Genomic DNA, 27,627 nt, shown 5'->3' with positions numbered 1-27,627 from the left:
CTGGGACGAGCGGACGGACAGGAGTGGCCGTTAGCGTACACATTCCTGTTTAGCACGGACGGTGTACACTTCAGTCCGTTACTGGACACTAGAGATGGCGGTGAATCGATGTCGTTCGACGGGAACACAAACCGATACACACCGGTCACCAGGAATTTCACCGCCGTGACTGCACGATGGATAAGGTTATTCATTTGCATTTATGGCTATGTTTTTCTCAGAAGCGTTTTTTAGTTGCGTCAATCGACACAAATCTTCACAAACACATACACTTGGATACGTATATGAAATTCTCACAAATATTTTTCTGAATTCACAATGCAAGTTTAAACATATCTACCCACCCTTTTTATTCGTTACTTTCTCAGTGACCCGCATAGACTCGAACCTCGATTTGGAAAATCAAACTTCTTTGAAAAAAATAAGACTTCTTAATACGTAGAACTGACTGATCGAGGCTAGATGATAATTCATAAATATTAAGCCAATCAGTATCGAGCTAATTTAATGTAACGTAATTTTGTTTTCTTGAAAATTTGTAAAAAAAATGTTGGTAGAGAAAGAAATTATACTGCATTTACTCATGACAATGACCTTATAACACCAGTCTGATTTTTTTAAATAAAATACAGTGTTATTTAGCCACTTTCAGATAACACAATTTTAGCTCCGCCCGCATTTTGATTTTTTTTGCAATGTATACTGAATCTAAAGCCAGGCACACTTATAACTATTTTCTTGTACACATGTCGTAAACAAAAATGGAGCTTTGTCAGTGGTATAAAATGCTTAGATGAATAAGGGACATCATGACTCTTATCTTTTCTGACAAAAAATTAGCAAATATCAGAAACAATGAACATACTTAAAATAGTACATTAATGAATTAGGAAACGTCCAAAGAATCACTTTCATCCATTTTTGCGTTCAACAATCTTCATCTGAACAGTTTTGTTTAAGTAACATTCATGTTTAAATGAAAATTTTAAAAGCCTTAACTTTAAATCAACAATAAGCCACTCTAATAATTACAGTGTCGATCATTTAAAGCTAATCCATTTATCGGGAACATTTCCCTGATATTTGCATGCTTCTTTATTTTACTTATCTTGTGCATATAATAGTAATAAATAGAAAACATGGTTACTGTCTTAAGATAAGATATTTATATCAGATCCGGAGAAATATCGACAGGAAATCCACGGCTTCTAAATGACGATAAAATCTTCGTCCCATGTCAAACTGTTATAATAAGTTTATTACAATGTATATTCTATATTTCAAAAGCAGATATGATATTTCAGTCTAGTCGTTTGATTAAATTGGGTGAAAAGATCGATCCCAGGTTTTTTCGTCTCCTTTAAAGTCTTCCGAAAATAAAATGAATATTTATTTACTTTGTCAACAGAATTTACCCTGTTGCATCGATGGGGCACATCGCTCTGGGTGTCGACGTGTTGGATTGCCATGGAAACACGGTCATAAGCACAACACAAGGTAGGTCATCTATAATTTCAAACCAATCCACAGATGATACCAAGACCACCTCTGAAGATCAGCCAACAAACGCTATAATATAACGAAACAAAGAACAGTCAATAAATACCAAAATACACACCTACGTTCAGTCAACAACCGCCAACATATATCCAACTATAGGTCAGTCGACAACTACCAACATATACAAAGCTAAAGGTCTGTTAAATACAGCCAACATACATAAAACTCAAGATAAGTCAACAACCGATCAGTCATTTAATGCTAACATGTGTAAATATGAAGGTCAGTCAATAAACGATCGGTCATTAATGTTAGATGTGTAGATCTAAAGGTAAGTCAACAACCGATCGGCCATTTAGTGCTTACATGTGAAAATCTAAAGGTCAGTCAACAACCTATCGGTCATTTAATGCTAACATGTGTAAATCCAAAGATCAGTCAACAACCGATCTGTCATTTAATGCAAACATGAGTAAATCTTAAGGTCAGTCAATAACCGATCGGTCATTTAATGTTAACATGTGTAGATCTAAAGGTCAGTCAACAACCGATCGGTCATTTGATGCTAACAAGTGTAAATCTAAAGGTCAGTCAAAAACCGATCAGCCATTTAATGCTAACATGTGTAAATCTCAAGGTTAATAAAAAACCAAAGACATATGTACAGCAAACGTTGAGTCAACAACCGCTTGAAAGTCATAACAATTTCATAAGATAACAGCTTGTTATGGGAACAGGACATAACGTATGTTTTTGTTCCTTGAGCAAAACGTTTTGCAAATATGCACTCCTTTAAAATTCGAGAAATGAAGTTCATGCTTGTAAATATTTTAAACAATATATTTAACAAGAGATGTATTTGTCAGAAACACAATGCCCCCCACTGCGACGCTTTGATTTATTTACTTATTGTTTTTATTATATCCCTTTAAAAAATATTACTTCCCTTGTAAAAATGATCTGTACCTGCCAAATGATATATATAAATTATCTCCCTTTAAAGCTTGTTACTTCGATTGGATTTGTTTTTTTACCGATGATTTTGAAGGATGACATTAACCTTGACCTTTCACCACTCAAAAAGTGCAGCTCCATGAGATGCACATGCATGCCAAATATCAAGTTGATTTCTTCAATATTGCAAAAGTTATGGCAAATGTTAAAGTTTTCGAACGGATGGACGGGCAGACAGTTCAAATACTATATGCCACCCTACCGGGGGCATTACAATGTTGATCACCAAAATGTTGAATTCACATTAAGTACTTCATTATGTGTTATGTTAAATAATATACACTCAAACAGAAACCCGGGATGTGCAGTCACAGAACAGTACATGGACCATCAGCAACCTTCAGTGCGGTCTCGCAACTTCCGGTGTCTCAGTTCTGGCGCTCATGTCACTGATTATGATGATCGCTCTCTGCAAGAAGTATCGTAAGAAGTACGTAACTCTGGTATTTCGTCCAAAAAAATAACAAACAAAATCACAACTCCAGGCAAAATGCTTTCATAACTAATATCATTATTAGAATATAAAGCATGAAATTTTAAAAACAAATACTTTACTACTATCCAAACATCAAAATAACAAATAATTTTATTATGGAACGTATATGCTACTAATGTTTTCATACCTTTATATCGAGGGGTTCTTACATACTTCTGAACTATCGGAAAGAGCGCCTTGCGTATATTTATGTTCATGTTTTGTAAATACGTAATCTATGAAAATGATGTTTTAATGTTTACAGTTTTTTCTTCAGCAAAGTCGGTGCACAGAACGGAACTGGTGTGCTTCTTTGAACGCCGTGCTTCCATATCAATGTCATATCATTAAGAAATATAATCAAGGTCAGCGCTGCACTAAAAATTAGAAACAAGAGATCCACCAAGACATTATTCTATATTATAGGACGCTATACCTGTACTATAGAAAACAGTTTAGAACAAAACAATAAAATTGATAACGTATGTTAAGAATTTGTTCCATAATTTTTGTAGCATCTGCGAAGGAATAGACAAATTATGTATTTAACAATAACTTCTGCTATATTGACATATTAATACAAACATTGAAAAATGAATATTATTTATGTTAACATTTTGTTATATTAGTATGACCGTTATTGTTACCTTTGTACTCCTCGCCAAGTGTTTAAATAAGAGTTGTTCTTTTCAGCGCCGCTCACTTAAAAACAAAATAAATTTTGCATTATGTATAGCACAAGAAATAATTAGTGTTTTTTACTTTCCCACCAGCATCATTGCATTTCTCTTTCCAACAAAAGTTCTTATTTTTCGCAACATGACTAAAATGCGCCTAGGCGATGGATGCGTGATAGGTATGTGCTCAAATAATAACGTTGCAAAATTCCTTACATCAGCAGTTCACGATGAAGTATTGCTGTGTTATGCCGTTATATAATTTGTTTATTCTATATATTTCTATGATAAATACAGACAAAAAAACATGCTAAAACATGCACGCAATGCCCTACGCATTCGATTTATAGTACCGCGCCACCTCCTGTCCTTAGCTCAACTTTCCTGGCATTATGTCCATCTTGTTTTGGCTATTACACAATTATCTATTAGAGCTGCAAGAAACCAATGTTTTTGCGCATATAACAACTTGTGCATGTTCAAAGAAATCGCTATTTGTAGTTATACTTGGGTGGAAATTTGATCGTCACACAGGCTAAAGGCATCGATTTGCTTTTAAAAACTTCACCATGCCACAACGTATAAACATCCTTACGTTTCCAAATGGGTTAAAAGTGTGTGTTTCTGTAAATATGTGGAGGCTTTAGTTATTGCTGAATCGCATTGTCCGCTTTATGTTGAAACAAAACATGTAAAAACTAAAGATCATGTAGAAATATCAATCCTTTGTTCCACCTCGGAAGTAGCATTAAAAAAGGTGGCGTCTGTGATTAACAGCCGTGTGTTTTATCATTGGTGATTTAGTACTAAATATACTATTAAAGAGACATTAACTTCTGGCTAGTTGGTCTTATCACATTTTTATATTGAATAAATAATTACAATCCTCAATTGAATACACATTGAAACTATTTAGGAGGCTTACCATCTGCAAATTGTTGGGTTCGTCCGGGATTTGAACCCGAGACCTTAAGCACCCAAAGCGATATTCATACCCCTAGACCAACGAGTCACTCTTGTAATCTCAACGCCCTTTGATAAGTCAAGTCAAACAATTAGATTTCCAGTAATAATGCAATCATTATAAATTATTAACTTACACGCGGAGTTATAGTTTTCTCAACTGCGATTTAGTACGAAGTTTACTATAAAATACACATTCAGATACGTGTGTCTCGTTGGTCTAGGAGCATGATAGTCGCTTAGGGTGCGAGGGGTCCCATGTTCAAACCCCGGACGAGACCAAATTGTGTGTGCATAGACTCTTTTCTTACGTAAAATATTGACAATTTATTTCTATGAATCGATATTTAGAGATATTATTAACTCAATTTGCAGCCGGAATGATAAAAGAAAGGCTCGTTGCTCTAGGGGTATGATTCTCGTCTCAGGGGCGAAATGTTTCGGCATCAAATCATGATTCTCCTTTTTTATTCTTGTGTACTGACTTGCGTAGTTCTACTGTTAAACAGAAATAATCCATATGTGATCTACCGTGACACCACATGATCAGCAAATGTGATGTAAAAATAAATTTCAACAACAGACTATTGAAACAAACTAGTCAATTCATACTCAATGTTTTCTTGAAATCTACAACATTTTGTTTCTATTACTGATGTTTCTTACCCATACATTGTTGCCTGTGCCTGAACATATGAATTGAAAGTAACTCCCTCTTCTTACAGACTTGAATTACCTATCTTGCTCTTTGAATCACAAACCAAGAACAATACACATGCAAACAAACATTTGGAATTACCACTGCAAGCAACAAATCGATAGTTTTCTTTGTCGTTGGTTCTAAACGAACACATGTACAACAGTGTTTTCACCATTTTGGGAATGGGGCATGTCACTTTGGATTGGGAAAATCCAGTTGTTGTGACACAGGACGTGGCTTAGAGACAGTGTACTTTTAGCTTATTAAACACAGTACGTGGCGTATCAGCTAAGAGAAGGTGTGCCAATGGCTTATGAAACACAGGACGTGACGTATCAGCTTAGAGACAGTGTACCATTAGCTTATTGAACACAGGACGTGACGTATCAGCTTAGAGACAGTGTACCATAAGCTTATTAAACACAGGACGTGACGTATCAGCTTAGAGACAGTGTACCTTAAGCTTATTAAACACAGGACGAGGCGTATCAGCTTAGAGAAAGTGTATCATTAGCTTATTAAACACAGGACGGGACGTATCAGCTTAGAGACAGTGTACCTTTAGCTTATTAAACACAGGACGAGGCGTATCAGCTTAGAGAAAGTGTACCATTAGCTTATTAAACACAGGACGTGACGTATCAGCTTAGAGACAGTGTACCATTAGCTTGTTGAACACAGGACGTGTCGTATCAGCTTAGGGACAGTGTACCATAAGCTTATTAAACACAAGACGTGACGTATTAGCTTAGAGACAGTGTACCATTAGCTTATTAAACACAGGAGTGACGTATCAGCTTAGAGACAGTATACCATTTGCTTATTAAACACAGGACGTGACGTATCAGCTTATGGACAGTGTACTATTAGCTTATTAAACACAGGAAGTAACGTATCAGCTTAGAGACAGTGTACCAATAGCTTATTAGGCACATGACGTGACGTATCAGTTTAGAGACAGTGTACTATTAGCTTATTAAACACAGGACGTGACGTATCAGCTTAGAGACAGTGTACCAATAGCTTATTAAACACAGGACGTGACGTATCAGCTTAGAGACAGTGTACCAATAGCTTATTAAACACAGGACGTGACGTATCAGTTTAGAGACAGTGTACTTTAGCTTATTAAACACAGGACGTGACGTATTAGCTTAGAGACAGTGTACCATTAGCTTATTAAACACAGGAGTGACGTATCAGCTTAAGGACAGTGTACAATTAGCATATTAAACACAGGACGTGACGTATCAGCTTATGGACAGTGTACTATTAGCTTATTAAACACAGAAAGTAACGTATCAGCTTAGAGACAGTGTACCAATAGCTTATTAAGCACATGACGTGACGTATCAGCTTTTAGACAATATACCAATAGCTTATTAAACACAGAACGTAAAGTATCAGCTTAGAGACAGTATACCAATAGCATATTAAACACATGACGTGACATATCAGCTTAAGGAAAGTGTACCAATGGCTTATTAAACACATGACGTGACGTTCCAGCATAGAGACAGTGTACCATTAGCTTTTTAAACACAGGACGCGACGTATCAGCTTAGAGACAGTGTACCAATAGCTTATTAAACACAGGACGTGACGTATCAGCTTAAAGACAGTGTACCTTTAGCTTATTAAACACAAGACGAGGCGTATCAGCTTAGAGACAGTGTACCAATAGCTTATTAAACACAGGACGTGACGTATCAGCTTAGAGACAGTGTACCTTTAGCTTATTAAACACAGGACGAGGCGTATCAGCTTAGAGAAAGTGTACCATTAGCTTATTAAACACAGGACGTGACGTATCAGCTAAGAGACAGTTTACCATTTGCTTATTAAACACAGGACGTGGCGTATCAGCTTAATGACAGTGTACCATTAGCTTATTAAACACAAGACGTAACGTATCAGCTTAGAGACAGTGTACCATGAGCTTATTCAACACATGACGTTACGTATCAGCTTAGAGACAGTGTACCATTAGCTTATTAAACACAGGACGTGATGTATCAGTTTAGAGACAGTGTACTATTAGCTTATTAAACACAGGACGTGACGTATCAGCTTAGAGACAGTGTACCATTAGCTTATTAAACACAGGAGTGACGTATCAGCTTAGGGACAGTATACAATTAGCATATTAAACACAGGACGTGACGTATCAGCTTATGGACAGTGTACTATTAGCTTATTAAACACAGTAAGTAACGTATCAGCTTAGAGACAGAGTATCAATAGCTTATTAAGCACAAGACGTGACGTATCAGCTTTTAGACAATATACCAATAGCTTATTAAACACAGAACGTAAAGTATCAGCTTAGAGACAGTATACCAATAGCATATTAAACACATGACGTGACATATCAGCTGAGAGAAAGTGTACCAATGGCTTATTAAACACATGACGTGACGTTCCAGCATAGAGACAGTGTACCATTAGCTTTTTAAACACAGGACGCGACGTATCAGCTTAGAGACAGTGTACCAATAGCTTATTAAACACAGGACGTGACGTATCAGCTTAGAGACAGTGTACCTTTAGCTTATTAAACACAGGACGTGACGTATCAGCTTAGAGACAGTGTACCAATAGCTTATTAAACACATAACGTGACGAATCAGCTTAGAGACAGTGTACCATTAGCTTATTAAACACAGGACGAGGCGTATCAGCTTAGAGAAAGTGTACCATTAGCTTATTAAACACAGGACGTGACGTATCAGCTAAGAGACAGTATACCATTTGCTTATTAAACACAGGACGTGGCGTATCAGCTTAATGACAGTGTACCATTAGCTTTTTAAACACAGGACGCGACGTATCAGCTTAGAGACAATGTACCAATAGCTTATTAAACACAGGACGTGACGTATCAGCTTAAAGACAGTGTACCATTAGCTTATTAAACACAGGACGTGACGTATCAGCTTAGAGACAGTGTACCAATAGCTTATTAAACACAGGACGTAACGTATCAGCTAAGAGACAGTGTACCATTAGCTTATTAAACACAAGACGTAACGTATCAGCTTAGAGACAGTGTACCATTAGCTTATTAAACACAGGACGTGACGTATCAGCTTAGGGACAGTGTACCATTAGCTTATTAAACACAGGACGTGACGTATCAGCTAAGAGACAGTGTACCATTAGCTTATTTAACACAGGACGTTACGTATCAGCTTAGAGACAGTGTACCATTAGCTTATTAAACACAGGACGTGACGTATCAGCTTAGAGACAGTGTACCTTTAGCTTATATAACACAGGACGTGACGTATCAGCTTAGAGACAGTGTACCATTAGCTTATTAAACACAGGACGTGACGTATCAGCTTAGAGACAGTGTACCATGAGCTTATTCAACACATAACGTGACGTATCAGCTTAGGGACAATGTACCATTAGCTTATTAAACACAGGACGTGACGTATCAGCTTAGAGACAGTGTACCATAAGCTTATTAAACACAAGACGTGACGTATCAGCTTAGAGACAGTGTACCAATAGCTTATTAAACACATGACGTGACGTATCAGCTTAGAGACAGTGTACCAATAGCTTATTAAACACAGGACGTGACGTATCAGCGTAGAGACAGTGTACCATTAGCTTATTAAACACAGGGCGTGACGTATCAGCTTAGAGACAGTGTACCAATAGCTTATTCAACACAGGACGTGGCTTATTATCTTAGGAACAGTGTACCAATATCTTAATAAACACAGGAACAAACATGCAACATAAATTTCAACAATGTTAAAGCTTTGGTCGTACTTAGGACATACGAAATCAAATCATTTGGGGGCTCAACTATTTTGAAGAAGCGCCAAACATCACACTGAGTAAGCCAAGTAATCATCATTGAACTGGGAATTTAAACAATTTACACGTTGTGTAAGAACAATATTAAATATTGTAAATTGAATCCATTAATTCACACTCGTGGTATTATGACACCACATGATAAGCAAATGTGACGTCAAATATATGCCAACGACTGAACTTTAAAACATAGTTAATTCATACCTAATTATATCATGGAGTATATTGTTATTGTTGTTATTTTCTTACCCATGCTTTGTTGCCCGTGCCTTCACATATAAATTACGAATATCACCGTGTTATCATTGCGCTGTGAACATTTGCAATTCACCTCTTCCTAGTAGATAATTGTAAACATTGTACAAGTTGGTATGCAAATGTGCGCTGTGCTTGTCAGACGCATTGGTCGGTTTGAATGGGTTCACAAATAGTAAACATTGGAATGTTTTAAATGTGAAAGATTTCCCAAAGATAGGCCCCGAATATATGCGGGAAAATATACATGTATATAATGCACTCCACTTGATTTACTTTACTTAATGAAGTATAATTATGAATTAACATTCTTCATTAATCGTTCAGAAAAAAACATTATTCGATATTTTAAATTTGCGATAATCGTAATGGCTCATTTCGAGATGCATGTTTCTCGTTCAAACACGGGACGAGCGCAAAAAAATCCATACTTGTCATAAATTATAAACTATTTTGAATAAAAAATTCCAATTAATATCAAGACATTTAACGTTAAATTCATCAAAACAACTGCAAAATATTGGGGCTCGTCCGGGATTTGAATCCGGGACCTCTCGCACACAAAACGAAAATCATACCCCTAGACCAACGAGCCGCTCATACATTCGTAAATTCATCGTAATATGTATGATAACAAAGGTCAAATAGGAGATTGTCAGTAATTGTTGTGAAATTGTTATAAATAATTAAGGCGTTGCAGTTGTTTTATCTGGGTAAGTTTTCTATAAAAGACACGTACAGATACGTATGGCTCGTTGTTGGTCTAGGGGTATGATTCTCGCTTAGGGTGCGAGAGGTCCCGGGTTCAAATACCGGACGAGCCCAAGCCCTTTTTGGATAGAATCGTATAAAAATATTATTTAGTCAATTTGAAAACGTAATGATGAGCAAGACTCATTAGTTTGGATGTATCATTCTGATGACATATACATACAATACCGTACAATGCTTGATGAAATCTTGGTGGGCACATATATCATTTAAAATGGAAGTTCATAATACAGTCATATTCATATATCACTTCTTTCACCTTTTACTTAATTACGTTCAACACATATATTTCTTACTACATCACGTTCAACACATATTAACAAGCAGCAGCATATGACAGACATTAATCAGCAAACAGAAAACATAACAATCTGTGTAATATAGTTCCTACTCTTTGGTAAAATGTGTAAAGTTGATGTAAAACAAAAACCTATAAGGCCCCATCATATTTTCCTTCCAATTCGTAGCAGTGCCCAAGCAAGTTCACTGTAGTCTCAGTAATGAGACTTAAATACTCGTTAAAAGCTGTTGGTCACGTTCACCGAGTCCTCCAAATGTGAGGTAATGTAGATAGTGTAGGAACGGACGACAATCCAACTCAGCACTGTCCATGAGTTAGTGAGTGAGAGAGAGAAAGTGAGTGAGTGAGTGAGTGTGAGTGTGTGAGAGAGTGAGTGAGTGAGTGAGTGAGTGAGTGAGTGAGTGGAGTGAGGAGGAGTGAGTGAGTGAGTGAGTGAGTGGTGAGTGAGTGGTTGGTGTGGGTGGGTGGGGGGGGGTGGTTGGGTGGGGTGAGTAGTGATGGTGAGTGAGTGATGTTGAGGGAGTGAGTGAGTGAGTGTTAGTGCGTGAGTGAGTGAGCAGTGAGTGAGTGAGTGAGTGAGTGATGAGTGAGTGAGTGGTATGGATGAGTGAGTGAGTGAGTGAGTGAGGGAGGAGTGGGAGTGAGGGAGGGAGGGCGGTGCGGCGGGGGACGGGCGGGCTGGTGGCGCGGGCGGGCAGCGGGCGGGGGGCGGGCGGGGGCGGTTAGGCTTGGGCGGGCTGGGGCGGGCGGGCGGGCTGTGGGTCGGGTCTTGCTGGTCGGTGGCGGGGCTTTCTCCCCTTTTTTATGGGCTAAATTACAAGAATTGATTCTGCAAGTGCAAAAGACGTCACTAGCCGGTAATACATGTACCTACCGAAAAAGACACTCCATTTCGGGCATTACATTGTTCCCATAGCCTAGGCATTCGTTATAGAAAGTATTAAATCATGATGACAACTAGTTTACATTTACAGGTAAAGAGCTCAATGGCTTGTACTTTACTCCAAATTGAATGGTCCATATTTTTTATGCTACAAAGAGGATCTTTTTGCCGTCCAGGTGATATTCAACTTAAGGTGTGGAATTTTATCTTTGATCGGTTTGCTCCACAACGTTGTCGGCACAGGTTTCATTGTAAGCTGCGTCTGTATACTATCACTTATCCACGCGGAACTGTCCGCTTTGATTTCTTTTAAATAAATAAAAATGCGATTTATGATGAACAATTAATGTTAGACCATCAACGACAATCCTTTACTTTGTATACTCAAGACGATTGGTGAAGTTAACACTAACATGTTTTACAAACAACATTGTGCTACTGCTGATATGTTAGAATGATGTGTTAATTAAGTGAGTTTTAATATCATGACACGTATCGGTAATCATTATATGCATGCACCATGTTATTATGTGATCGTTTTAGATAGGTGTCGATAGGTTGACATAAATTAGTCGTGGAATACCCTAATGCACGAATCAAACTGGTATCTCTCGAGCTCCAACAGGTCTTACGACAGGAATCTGTTTGATTTTTCTACATACAATTCATATAGATATTCTCTCTGCGTGCGTCGTGCTTTGACAACAAGAACATCTTTTTATTTTCGACTAAATGTTATCAATTTTTGGTAAACGTTGAGCAATACGGTTTCTGACATTCATGCAATCTTAACAATTCAGCTCGATTCGTTAGTAAGAACTGTACATAAAGGATTGTGGACATCATATACCATGGGTATTCATCATTTCTTCATCTGCATAGTTTGGCATTATTTTATCGTACGAGGTTTGTTCTTTTTTATTTGCCTAATTGAAGTTTGAATGTCTAAATATCTTGCACAACAATTGTGTGTTATCTTTTTATTTTATTGATCACCTATATAGCACATTAACGCACGAGTAAAGCCTGTCACTGTGTATTGTAATGCATCTTCTGTCATAAACATAGGCGGATCCAGGGGGGCGGATGTTTTAAATCGACCAGGACATTTGTTCTCATAAAGCTATTTTACGCAGTTCCAGATGACAAAAAACACGATTTGAACTGACAACGTATCTTATCTCGCATCAGTTCCTATAAATGTCAGACTGAACATGGTCCCAGGATAAGCACATGTGTAAGTATTTGAAGCTAGTAACACATTGCAATATAAAGCCCGACCAAGTCATGACAGTAAAATAGGTCTTGTTTTTAATTAGCACCCTTAAACGAAAGCGACCCCCCCTACGTTCTCCCACCTGTGAGCATTTACCTTCGGTATTAAAACTTTCCACATTCTTTCTTCATTCATACCGCGAGAAATGATTGAATTATTTTATCAATTGTAAATTCAGTTCAATACTATTTGTATCAATATATAGTTTAAAAAGATAGGCCCATCTGAACGATGGTGTTGCTATCTTTAATAATATAAATTCGAATGTTATTTTTCATAAGGGAGTTAAACGTTTTTATGCTTCACTAAGGACAGATACTTCTTTTTGCGTTGCATATTGCATAATTTAACAATATCATTTCTATTCTTTAACAATAGAATAACCACTATTTAAAATTAACAATGTTGTTTAGTTCAAACGTCACAATACAGACACAGTGGTGTCATACTTATTGTTTTTTCCTTACGTCCGAGAGATAACGGGTTCGTTTTCTGGTCATGGAGTGATTTCAGAATCTTTCCAAAAACACGAACTACTATGTCTACTCAGGAAACTGATTAGAGGGTATCTAAATAAACAATTGGCGTCCGGAACAATCGAGCTAAAACAAACAGATTTAAGAAATAATAAACGACAACAACCTACTTGCAGGACCCGGTACTTCAAACCCTACATTCAGGTGGACCTGCTCGCAACCTATGACGTCACGGGCGTGACAATTCTGGGACGAGCGGACGGACAGGAGCTGCCGTTAGCGTACACATTCCTGATAAGCACGAACGGCGTCCACTTCAGTCCGTTAATGGACACTAGAGTTGGCGATGAATCGAAGTCGTTCGACGGGAACACTGATCGATACACACCGGTCACCAGGAATTTCACCGCCGTGACTGCACGATGGATAAGGTAATTCATTTGCATGCATGGCTATGTTTTTCTCAGAAGCGTTTTTTAGTTGCGTCAATCGACACAAATCTGCAAAAACACATACACTTGGATACTTATACGAAATTCTCACAAATGTTTTTCTGAATTCACAATGCACGTTTAAACATATCTACTCACCTTTTTATTCGTTACTTTCTGTCAGTCACCCGCATAGACTAAAACCTCGATTTGGAAAATCAAACTCCTTTGACAAAATTAAGACTTCGTAAAACGTAGAATTGACTGATCGAGGCTAGATGATCATTCATAAATATTAAGCCAATCAGTATCGAGCTAATTTAATGTAACATAATTTTGTTTTTTTTTAATTGTTTTTTTTTTAATGCAATGTTTACTGAATCTAAAGCCACGCACACTTATATATATATATATATTTTTACAAATTTCGTAAACAAAAAATGGATCTTGGTCAGAGGAATAAAATGCTAAGATGAATTAGGGACATCATGACTCTTATCTTTTCTGACAAAACATCAGCAAATAATAGAAACAATAAACATACTTACAATAGTGCCTAAATGAATTAGGAAACGTCAAAAGCATCACTTTAATCCATTTTACGTACAACGATCTTCATCTGAACAGGTTTCTTTAAATGTTCATGTTTAAATGAATATTTTATAAGTCTTTGTTTTTCATCAATTTATCAGGAATCTTTCGCTAAATGTCTGCATGCTTCTTTATTTTACTTGTTGTGTTCATAGAAAATTAATAAATAGAAAACATGGTTTCTGTCTTAAGATATCAGATTTATATCAGATTCGGAGGAATATCGCCAGGAAATCAACGGCTTCCCTGTGCCTTTGCAGATATCATCTTCGTACCATGTCAAACTTTTTAAATAAGATAATTACTCTGTATATTATATATTTGTAAAGCAGATATGGTATTTCAATATAGTCAATTGATAAATTGGGCGAGGAAACAATGATCGATCCCAGTTTTTTTCGTCTCATTTCAAGTCTGCAGAAAATAAAATGAATATTTATTTATTCGTGCGTTTGTGTACAGAATTTTCCAGAATGCATCGATGGGGCACATCGCTCTGGGTTTCGACGTGTTGGGTTGCCATGGAAACACGGTTATAAGTAAAACACAAGGTAGGTCATCTATAATGTCCAACCCATCAACAGTTTCTACCAAGACCACAACTGAATATCAGCCACAAACTTTATAATATAAAAAATTATATAGTCAACACATACCAAAATATACGCACCTAAGGCTCAGTCAACAACATCTAACATATATCCAACTATAGGTCAGTCGACAACTTCCAATACATACACAGCTAAAGACCCGTAAAATACAGCCAACATACATACATACGGAATATTACGCTAGTCCAAGAGTTTGTATCAGTCGAGTGGCTTGTGTGATGACGTATCACACGAGAGGCGGAGCCTCAAGTGTGATGCGAATATGGCACAAGCCACGAGACTGATACAAACTCTTGGAACAATTGACTAGCGTAATATTTCTTTTATTATATACTACAACTAACGAAAACAGTTAGCAAAACAATGACTTAAACGGTACGCCATAGTTTATTTAAGACGCGTATGAACACAGTTTATGTAAATTAACATGTAATCATTTAAAACGGTAAAACACAGGTTTTCGACAAGCTTACCTTAATAAAATCGTTATTCCAATGTTTATTACAATTAAGTTGACAACTTTAATCAAATGTTTATAACAAAAACGTTGAAACGATATGCACTTCCACTTCTTATCTTCCACGTCTTTGTCGAAACTTAGTTTAAACCACACTATGTTATTGTATTCATATCGAAATTTACATTTATGCATGATAAACATACACTCCGAAATACGTTTAGCATTCGGTCGATGTTTTAAACAAATTGTTTACTGTTTAAAACACCTCGTCCGACATGTCCTTAAATTCCAGAGAGTTTAAATAAAACTAGATCTATTGTGTTTCGTCACAGACGCCACACTATGTACTAGGTAATATATGTCGTAATATAAAACAGGGGTTTCCTATTTTCGGTGCGCGTAATGTGACGTAATTAAATGTGTCGAAGAAAGTAGTCCAGCTAGTGTGGTAAAACGGAATCGGAAAACAGCGAGTAGCATAATACGGGATTTATTTTAACGATTGATACAACCTATATTTAATTAAACGCATCAAACAGGTATATCATAAAACTCTAGATCAGTCAACAACCGATCGGTCATTCAATGCTAATATGTGTAAATCTAAAGGTGAGTCAAAAACCGCTTACATATGTACAGTAAACGTTGAGTCAACAACCGCTTGAAGTCCTAACAATTTCATAAGATAACAGCTTTTTATGGAAATAGAAAATTACGTATGTTTTTGTTCATTGAGCAAAACGGTGTGCAATTGCACTCATTTAACAATCGAGGAATGAAGTTCATGCTGGTAAATGTTACAAGATATATATTGAAAAGTTGTTGTTCACCTAAATTTTAAATTCACATTAAGGACTTAGTTATGTGTTATGTTAAACAATACACATTCAAACAGAAACCCGGCATGTGCAGTCACAGACCAGTACATGGGCCCTCAGCAACCTTCAGTGCGGGCTCGCAACTTCCGGTGTCGCAGTTCTGGCGCTCATTGCACTGATAGTGTTGATCGCTCTCTTCAAGATGTATCGTAAGAAGTACGTACATCTCGTATATCGTCCGAAAAAAAGAACAAACAAAATCACAACAGTTCCGGCATTATTAAAATTGAAATCATGCACTATTTAAAACAAATACTTTACTATCCGACCATCAAATAACAAATAATATTTTACTATGGTCCATATACGAATAATGTTTTCATACTTTTATATCGAGGGGTTCTTACATACTTCTCAATTATCAGGAAGAGTGCCTTTTTATATTTATGTTGAAATGCATGCTTTGTAAATACGTATTCTATGAAAATGATGTTCTTATGTTAACAGTTTTTTTTCTTCAGCAAAGTCGTTGCACAGAACGGAACTGATGAGCTTCTTTGAACGCCGTATTTCCATATCAATGTCATATCATTAAGAAATATAAGCAAGGTAAGCGTGGCACTCAAAATCAGAAATGAAGGATTCACTAAGACATTTTATCAAAGTAAAGGACGCTTACCCACCCGTACTTTGGAAAACTGTTAAGACCAAAACAATAAAATTGATAACGTATGTTAAAAATTATGTTCTATAATTATTGTAACATCTGCGAAGGAATAGACAAATTGTGTATTTAACAATACCTTCTCCTATATCGATATATTAATCTAAACAACATAACAAAATGAATATTATCTATGTTAACATTGTGTTATATTACCATTATTGTGACCTTAGTACTCCTCGCCTAGTGTTTAAATAAAGAGTAGTTCTTTTCAGCGCCGCTTATTTAAAACGAAATAAATTTTGAATCATGTATACCAAAGGAAATAATTAGTTTGTTTTACTTTCCCGCCAGAAGCATTGCTTTCCTCTTTCCAAAAGAAACTTCTTATTTTTCGCAACATTACTTAAATGCGCGTAGCTAATAGATATGTGCTCAAATGATTACTTTGCAAAATGTATAACATTAGCAGTTCCTGGCGAAGTGCTGCTATATTATATTAAATAATTTGTTTATTCTATATATTTCTATGATGAAGACATAAAAAAACAAGGTAAAATATGCCCGCAATGCCCTATGCATTCGATATATATATCCAAGCTGCCTCCTGTTCTTTGCGCAACTTTCTTGGCATTATCTCCATCTTGTTTGGACAATTGTAAAATTGTTTATTAGATCTGCAAGAAACCAATGTGTTTGCGCATGTAACAAATTGTGCATGTTCAAGGAACGTCGTTTTATGTAGTTGTACTTTAACACTTTGACGTTCGGAAAATAATAGACTCTCTCAAAATATCCAAAGCTGCCGGTATAGACAATATTGGCACTAAAATTCTCAAATATTGGGAGGGGATACCATTGTAGGTCCGATTACTTCTATTATGAGCAATTGTATAAATGCTGGATTTTTCCTGACCAGCTAAAATGTGCATATGTTTTGTCAACACATAAAGGTGCAGATAACAATTATAGACCAATTTTTATTCTCCCAACAATTTCAAAGATATTTGAGAGACGCATTACAAATCAACTTAAATCATATCTTGAAAAGCATGAACTACTCCACAGTTACCAATCTGGTTTCCGCCCAAATCATTCCTGTCAAACATCCTTGATTTGCCTTATAGATTCTTGGTTACAGTATATTGATTCTGGTCGCATGGTTGGATAAATTTTCCTGGATCTCCGGAAAGCATTCGATTAAGTAGATCATGACATTTTACTTGAAAAACTCAGCATGTACCATTTTTCTGACATGCTCTTGCTTTTATGAAATCTTATCTTTCTAATAATGACAGTGTATAAAAATAGGTTCCAGATAATCGTCGTTTCAATATATCAAAACCGGTGTACCACAAGGCTCTATACTGGGGCCTATTTTATTTCTTATTTACATTAATGACATCCCATCTTTCGTAAGAAACTCAACAATTGATCTTTACGCAGACGATTCAACATTACACGTACTGGATTATAACATTCAAAATATACAATTAAATTTGCAAAACGATTTGGACAGTATAGCAACATGGTGTTCCTTTAATAGCATGTCAATTCATCCAAACAACACAAGTCTATTATGAACATCCATTTGAAATGATATGTGTGCCCATCAAGATTTCATAAAGCATTGAACGGTATTGACTAAATAATATTTTTCATTCGACTCTATGCAAAAAATATTTGGGCTCGTCCGGGATTTGAACCCAGGACCTCTCGCACACCAAGCGAAAATCATACCCCTAGACCAACAAGCCATATGAATCTGTTCGAGTCTTTTATAGAAAACTTACGCAGATAAAAAAACTGCACAGCCATAATAATTTAAAACGATTGCACAATTACTGCCAATCCAACTATTTGACCTTTCTTACATATTGCGATGAATTTACGAATGAAAGAGCGGCTCGTCGGTCTCGGTGTATGATTCACGTTTTGGGTGCGAGAGGTCCCGGGTTCAAATCCCGGACGCCGTCGGAAGGAAATTGACATTGGGGCGGCGGAAGGGGTGGTTATGAAGGGGGTATCCCCCTCCCGTTGGTGTCTAAATGTCTTTAGAAATGCAAGGCGCATTCAGAACTATGTAACATCTATGTGCGACTAAATGCAAACTGAAAATATATTATCCCCAAAAGTGCTAAATAAATATCATGGTTGCTATTAATATTACACACATTTACGCATCAGCAAAGAAATCTAGACAAGGCCGATATTGAAGCATGTAATCTGAGTAGGCTGTACCTTAATAAATGGTTTAAACACGAACCTCGTGCACCAGCACCGGTATGGAGTTGCATGCACCACGCTCTCTTGCGTGATGACTCGAGATGTTTTGCAATTCTTTACATACCATTGTGTACGTAACACCGAAATCTATATTTTTAATAGTGCATTATACATTATATTGAACAATCCCAATATTGTTTAAATATCGATCGATTCAAAGAGTCCACTATAATTAAACTAAATATTTGCAATATGTAAAGTATTTCATAAGATACTAAAGCTTATCACCTCAGTCTATACGGTTATTCGATTCATTTTCATTTACATTAATTTTCATTACAGTCACATAAACAAACAAGCTATGTAATATGAATCGTGTACACCCAATATTGCTGCTTCTTCCTGTATTTGCACGATGAAGATCTGAAATATTAACTTTATCATGCTTATTCTTCAATCTTTTTGTAAAAAGAAAGAATGTAGTTTGAACGTGTTCGTAATTTCATTTTATCATTTCTTAAAAAGTTGTAACTCTGTTTCTACGGTCGCCTTCTTACCATTGAGTAATTAAATGGTAACTAAATTGAATGCGTTTTAATTCCCTTTTATTATTGTTTAATATGAGTTGCAATGCTATGAGGTTAAATTTTATTTACACTTTTATGTATCATGAATATTGCTGGACCAAGTGTGAGGTTGAGCGCTCTAAAACCGGTTTAAACCCCCAGTGCTTCGCATTAACCGTTCCAAGGCGGTAACCCCAGCTTTATTCTACTATGTGTGTATGTTGTTTCGTATTGTGCCCTAGTATGTTGGCTTGGTCACTTGCCATAAATTAAGGACCACAACCTTGTGTATAATAAGAATGCAATATTACTGGGGCAGCTGGGGTTTCACTTCTTTATATTGATTAATTAAATTCGGTTTATGGATTGATGACCCTCTGAGGAATTTCGTTGATATAAGTTTGTTTGCCCGACACAAATTGTTCTTACTTTGGTTACATAAGTAAGTGAACACTGGAAGTAGGACCTCGCAAAAACTCAAATAGTACTAAAGCTATCATGATGAAACTCGGTCTCAAGCTATGTTGACTTAACTTATGGGGATCATGTACTTACTAAGACAAAGTTATCGCTTTATGTGGCAGACGTTTTACTCTAACAGAGCTCTTGTTTTTATGGAGATAAACGACTGGATCTGTTTAGGACTACTGGCTTACGCCGATAGAATTTAGTAGCGGAATTAAGAAATTGGTAATAAAGTGACTTTTTAATTACTGTACCCGATACTAGTCAGTAAATTTATATGTTACTGCGCTTCGCTGATGAAACATGTATGCGTTCTTTTAACGATGATAAGTATAGTGATTTTGATTTATTTAATCAGGCAAAATACCAACCAGACTGGGTCGAAATTATACCATATAATGTAGTTTATATACAAATTTTTTGATTCAAATCAGTGTTCAAACATTATACTTAAATTTTGTGCTTGTTTTACCAACAGTCTTTCATAGTTTTGATTGTTTCACGGAAAAGTTAACTTTAAAGATATTTGTTTTGCATCTCACTTTAATTGTTAGAACTGCGTTCGTTCGTTATACTGAAATAAAATAACTGAGGATTCTCCAGAAATTCATGTCAAGGCATTTCTTAACGACGTACGCATTTCTAAAATGCTTTTAATTGGCGGCGAAGAATTTGTGTATGTGTTTGGTTTTTATTGCACGTCTGCTTTGCATAAAACACCGAATGTCCTCTTAATTACCACTTACTAATTAGTGATGGCGAAATTAATAAAGTTATAGTGTTAATCTGCACAGTTACTCAAGTCATATAATATATATATTACTAAACTAATGCATCTACAAGTACCTCTCTTATGAAGATGTTTACATTTCCACATATAGCATGTATCTACACGAATCCACACGAACATATTAATGCGCTTTACAAATAAAGTAACGCTCTCGTTAATGGATGTTAATGTATATCATGCAACGCTTATTCACAGAAGCAAACGAGGAGTTTATGTGGGAGTTGACTTAGTACATAAGTACATATGAATTAAACAACCCAGTTGATTATCTTTCCTTAGTTTTGTCACTATATTTTACTTAGAGTATTATAAGTGCAACTTCAACACAAATGTGTATGGACATTTAGAAGTATAGGGTGAAAACATATAATGTATATGTAAACAATTCAGACCCTGACCAAAGTGTATTTCGCTCAAGAAAATGTTAAATTTGAACGAGTCTACTTTTTAAATATTTAAAACTATTTTTAAAATGCAAAGTTTTAACTGCGGTGGTAATTCTTATCAAAAATTCACTAAAATGAGTATTATTCTTTTACATAGCCTACTGTAACGAACTGTTTTGGGACGAATCGGTCTGAATATTAACTGGTAGTAACTTCCCTTTAATTGTATGATACTTTATTATTTACTTTTTTGGATGTAAACCTTCCATCTCATGGAACACAAAGCGAAGAGATTTGCACTCACAGGTAAGCTTCATTCCAACTTAATTACTCTAAAAGGTGCTCATTGCTTTCTAAATGCAATTAGATTATTTATATTTTTCTTATTATATTTAGTTGTTTAAAGGCGATTGTTTGTCATCGTTTGTTAAACATTATAAAATGTATGCCAATTTTTTAACTTTATTTGACCAAATATTTTTTTTATACAACTATTATCAAAATAAGGTTCCCATGTCTTATATTTTGTTTGTAATGTCGTATGGTTTTCATCTTCAGATTTGATACTTTCTTCTTTTGAGGAAACTATTGCCATAACCTGGCACATTTATAATTCAGATGTTTCCCGATGACCTTCAATAAGCCAAAGGATCGCTTACTAACAAAATTCCTGAACTCGTTTAATAAAATATGGTATGATATGACAACTCGTGCTAGATCCTATATTTATTACACAATGTTATATATATATTTATATATATATATAACAAAACTAGTAAAACCATTACCTTAATTTTACTTATAAAATGAGTGCATACACATACTTAAAGGCTTGTCGATATTACTTGTATTTGCCAGTGAATGTTTTATAAGATCCTGAAACATACGTCAAGCCATATGTCAATGTTTATAGCAAATAAACATCTCTAAAGTAGTTGCAATATTTAGCCAGATTGTTTGAAATCAAAAGGGGAATATATTCTGCAAAATTAAAGGTCTTGAACCTGCATACTTGTAGTAGAAACAGTTATGCGGAAAGTCCAAAATGTGACTACAATCCTGCTAAATAATCTTTTAGATTTCGAAAAAAACTTGGTCAAGTACAACAAGGGGAAATAATAATTTGTGTAACTGGTTTAAAATGGAGCCGATCGTTTTATTTATTATCAAGGAGAAAGTCGTGTAAATATTAAAAGTTGTTGTCGTAGTGATTATTGAGGTCATGGAATGCAACATTAAAATAATCATTCTTGTGCATAATATAATGTTTAGCACAATGAACGCATAAGGTTATGTATTTGCAATGACAAATACTTTGAAAACATAATATTTGCATGAACAAAACGACAAAATACATCAACCTTGACATACGAACTCTTTTGTTGCGCCAGTTAACCTTATTCAGCATTCTTTTTGTGGAACAGGGTAAAATGGGATATTCCATAACTTTTTTTACACAATTAAGGTAACGGAACAGTGTATTTGTCAATGTGTAAAGATTCAGGTATTCAATTTATTGCGATCTCGGTTTAGGTAGTCGTACAAAAGGCGAATGCAAAATACATGCTTTTGAGAATGTGTAACATATAGATATAAAATAAAATAATCAGTACAAACACCTTCTTTTGTTTCTTAATAATTATTTTTTAATGCTTCTTAAAACATGTTTCGGCCATAGCCTTCATCAGTGGTAATAAAAAAAATATATGAAGTGACGTCAACGTCACACATACACGTTACGTTGTTTGGCCGAAAAAATATATTACACATAATATTACAATATACAATGATGGATAAATCTTGATTCACCAGCCTATTAGTAAATATATGATATAAAAAGACAATGTAATAGGCAAACATCATATGTATATGTGAATTATGCTTATATTCTATATGTTATAAAGCAGTTTATTATTTAAACCGTTAGAAATCATAGTTTTTATTTTATGTATCCAAAATGTTACTTTGCATAAACGGTCTAGATTGTTTTCTTCAACATGATTAGGTACAAATGAGAAATCAGATAAACTACAATCATTGTGAGTAGATGCAAAATGTGTAGCAATATGTAAAATGGATTTATTGAACAGTTTTTTTTATATCAAATCTATGGCTATTCATTCTGCGGGATACATTTTGATTAGTTTGCCCGACTTATTGTTGACAGCATTTTTTACGTTCATATCAGATATATAACTTAACGTGAAGCGCAATCAACATCATAGTGCAAATCATAGGATAAACCAGTAACAGTACTATTGAATTTTGAACACATGTTGATATTATTGCAGTGTGTGCATCTTCGTTGGTTACATTGCCAGATAAATGTATTTAAGTATTGTTATAAGACACTGAACCGTTCACAAGACTGTTACTTAAATTTTTAGGTCGTTTATAGGCCAAAATAGACTTAGATGAATGTAGGGATTTCACACTTTCCTTATCTGATAATCTTAATAAATCCCAGTATTTGGGTAAAATGTTAGCAATGTTAGGAAGTGATGGGTTTTTTACATATAGATAGAGATATAATTGCATGTTTCGCCTCCAATAGGAAATACGTTTTGCATACATAAATGAAAATTTCGTGATCAAAACTATCATTATAAATTAAGTTGAAATAATTCCATGCTTCAAGGCAACACAAAAAAGTCATCTGTAGAAGTAAGGTTCAACTCATCTATAAGGATCCCTAAACCCGCAAACACAGCTATAGCCGTAACATCGTCAGTAGTTCATCATCAAGCACATAAACTTCACACCACCAATACCAGCACTAACAATCGAGCGATACAAGCATTACTCCAGGACATGCACCATCTTTTGCATCCGACATAATTTTAGTTTCCAACTTTATATTTCTTTGTATTCATATCACGAAATAAAGATACGATTATAACATAGGCCTATAGGGAATGACATACTCTTACAAGTATTATGAAATTAATTATATACATACAATGTTTGTTTACATCCTTATATATTTAGCAACATTTGTTATATGCAAAATAACTACACACCTGTTTTGGAAAATTCTCTTTAAATGAGATTGGTTTAATTTATTCGGTCATGATTTAATACATACATAATTGTTTTTAGGAAACGATAACGCGATATCCTTTTTTTTTACTAAAGCATAGAATATGTTTGGGGCCTAGCTCTAAATATTGGTAGCGTGTGACAGTAACAGTGTGTGGTCCCTAAATCAGAATCAACGACGACGATAAAGAAATAAACTTTATTCCACTCTGTTAAACTTCACAAATTTTATAATAGCCTTAGTAGATTCGTCAGAGCGGTGACACGTATTCAAAGCAGCACAGTTACACTAAAGTTCTGTGATGAGTTGAAAATATTCTGCGAAAAGTTGCAATTATGGAAATATGTTCGCGTACAAGTGATTTCTTTACGTATTGTTTCGATTAATTCACACCATGGATTAGTTATTTATATTTTCGGAAGCAAGCTGATGGTACTGCTTCTCTCCGACAAGAACAAACAAGACTGACTCAAGAATAAACTGAACGTTCGAAAAGTGGCCACTAATCGGGCACCGGCTCAAAATCGACGTTCGACCGGCAAAATTTCGACGATCGGCCCGAAAAGAAATATGATAGAAATATGCATTTCTTTGCGTATAAATAAATAACAAAAATATAAAAGATAAACCAATATATAATCTATTCCCGAAGGTCGATTTATATACTCGACAAGTTCATTTATGTTCGTATATAAATAACACATACAGTAATGTCACTATACTTCCGCAGATATATAGCAAACGAATATAATCGTGACTTATTATTTATTGATCGAACGTGTTAAAATAAAGCTAATGTGTGCTCCTAACAATTAAAATTGTGCAAAGGTATTTAATGTTAAATTTAATGTTTATATTTAAATGACCTATCTACTTAACACATGTTTTGAGTGAGACGTTCCTTAGATACAAATATTTCGGCAATTGATATTTATTAATTAACATGGGGTCATTAAACTCTTCATTGTAATACTTATAATGCTATATTTTAAGTTTATATTAGAGTGACCGGCTAATATTTATAAATTAATTAAGTTAAAAAGTAGAAAAAAACACTCAAGAGCAAAACCATTTGATCTTAATAGCATTTAAATTATCATAGCTATATGTGTATGTGCTTTAAATACAAGGGGTCACTTAACTCTTCGAACTGTACACATTTTCACACAAAAAGAAGAAAACACATATACCGTCGCACATTAATTTACGATGCGTAATCTCAATTGTTTATTTCAAGTTTCAAATCGGGATATACAAATAATTGTTCATGTCGTCATACGTGTGTGACAAAGTTTCTATATTGTTCACATCAGAATCTTATCATGTATTATACCTTCCAGCACTACTTATATATAAACTATGTATTTCCAAATATAAACTGCATACCTATTATAAATGACAGTAAAATTAGCATAACTAAATGTTCATCTTAGAATTAACCTATTGTTTTCTAGCTACGAAATCCCAGTAAATCAGTAAGTCAAATTAGTATAGCTGATGTGATCAGTGATTTCCTCCGGGTTTCAAATTGGTTAGCTTTTTTATAAGCGCAGATCAGTGAAGTTTTCACAATCAAGTTCTTTGCGGAGTAAAAAGATAAACAGCGAATCTAAGACGCCATTCGAAAAACTTTGTCTCCTACTTATACTTTTTTGACATTTGCATAGTTTGTTGTGTGTATATAGATATTATACTGTTCACTCGCACCTGTTCGGTATGCAAACCACAAAGCATCCATTCGGATCTAAGAGTAATTTTAAGTCATCTATGAAATATGCAGATAATTCATTTCGACTTTTAAGTATTTGGGATAGACTTAAACTGTTGTAGTGATAACCTATCGCACTATTCACTGAGTTTCATAGAATGTCTGTGTGTTCCATTTCCAACATGACTATTGGAAACAATAAACAATCGCGATGATGCTAAGAACCGATGGTAAACGACCAGGGAGAGATTCGGAGGCCTTGACTTTGATGGTTTGATTATCTCCAGATGTTATTTAGTTGAGCATTCTAAAAATAAAACATTAAAGTCCTAAAAAGACTTAGATAACAAAGTACCTCTAAATAAGCACCCGGATTACTACAATGAGAAAAGTGAAAAATACATCGTATGTGCGGTGTAATTTCATTAAGTCCATTGAGTGTAGTTTTACGATGGATTGTGTTTTTTGTTAAATGTAATGCAAGCGTAGAAGTTGTATAGATCAACACAACACACATAGAGAACATAATATAAGATTAGTTTATTGTGAATAACGACAACAGATGAAATACAAAAGCATGTGCAAAAGAGGTGTGTTCCAATATTAAAGAAACATAATTTGAAAAAAAATCTCAACATATATTTATATATATTGTCGTGTAACGTAAGTGGCATTATCCCATAAATATATTATTATTTTAATGAAGTCAACAAATATAAAGATGGTATACATATAACATAATTTGTCTCAGTTTTTTCGTTTTAAGTCCTAATAAAAATGTTACAACATGTTTAACTTAATACAAATTTAGTAAACAAAGATAATAGTATGTTTATGTCATTGTGTACTGAAATTAATCCGAAGACGCATATGAACACACCAATGCAGAATACGAAAACAAAAAAGGCTGAAGTTTGCAACTTACTTGTGAATCCTAAAGTAAAGTACGATGCAGCATTTATCCCCGCCGCTGTTAATTTTAGTTAATAAGAAACTCTTCTTTTGACTCACTTTGTATTATCTTGAATATAAAGTCAAACCTCTACAGACTAATGCTCTGCAAACAGCAGTTTGGGTTTGGATAAAAATAATCATTTTCATTTTCGTCTAGTTCTGTTTTCTTTCATAATGCGTTCAAAATCAGCACGCAAGCATACACGATACATTTGTCCATTGTCATTTTCCTTTTGCTTGTTAAACAGGCCGTTCTTAGTAGATAAACATTTATAGAACAGCTAACAAATGAACGACATATTCATAAAAGAAATTACCCTTCAAATTGAACGTCAACGTCTTTAGAATTTCAATAGAAAAATGCACCACACAAGATTTAAAATTCTTTCAAGTCACTAACACTGTTCTCAATCCATAAACTGTTCAACACACCAGTTTAATTCAAGCACCGCATTATTGGAGCACATTCTACAGTATTATAGAAATCTACAAAGCAATCTTAACGGTTTAATTCGAGCAATATATTTCAGCAACTGTATTCAAATATTATTGTAATAATCCATCCTAAACATACAATTTTTTTATGTTGTATTGACACTGCATTACATAATTCCCAAAAAACTCGTCTCTTTGAACTGAATGAATGATGCATTCCAGTGACTTAATATCAGAATTCAATCACGTGCAGTTTGGCGATTTATTTTTCATTCAGTTAAAAGCAATGTAAACGCTGTGATGGAATTATAGCTACGGCTAGTATTCTTATACGTAAATTGATTTAAAATGTATTCA

At 35.0% G+C, this 27,627-nt stretch overlaps 1 non-coding gene across 1 annotated transcript; it reads right to left on the bottom strand.

The window, feature by feature from the left end:
• Positions 1 to 18,385: 18,385 nt before the first annotated feature.
• Positions 18,386 to 18,457, bottom strand: Trnat-ggu (transfer RNA threonine (anticodon GGU)). Its single transcript has one exon. It is a non-coding gene; the product is annotated as a tRNA-Thr (tRNA).
• Between the last annotated feature and the right edge of the window lie 9,170 nt (positions 18,458 to 27,627).

The sequence above is a fragment of the Dreissena polymorpha genome, chromosome 13, assembly GCF_020536995.1.
Source record: "Dreissena polymorpha isolate Duluth1 chromosome 13, UMN_Dpol_1.0, whole genome shotgun sequence".
NCBI lineage: Eukaryota > Metazoa > Mollusca > Bivalvia > Myida > Dreissenidae > Dreissena > Dreissena polymorpha.
The sequence above is the reverse complement of the archived record's forward strand: the minus strand, read 5'-3'. Positions and strand labels throughout refer to the sequence as shown.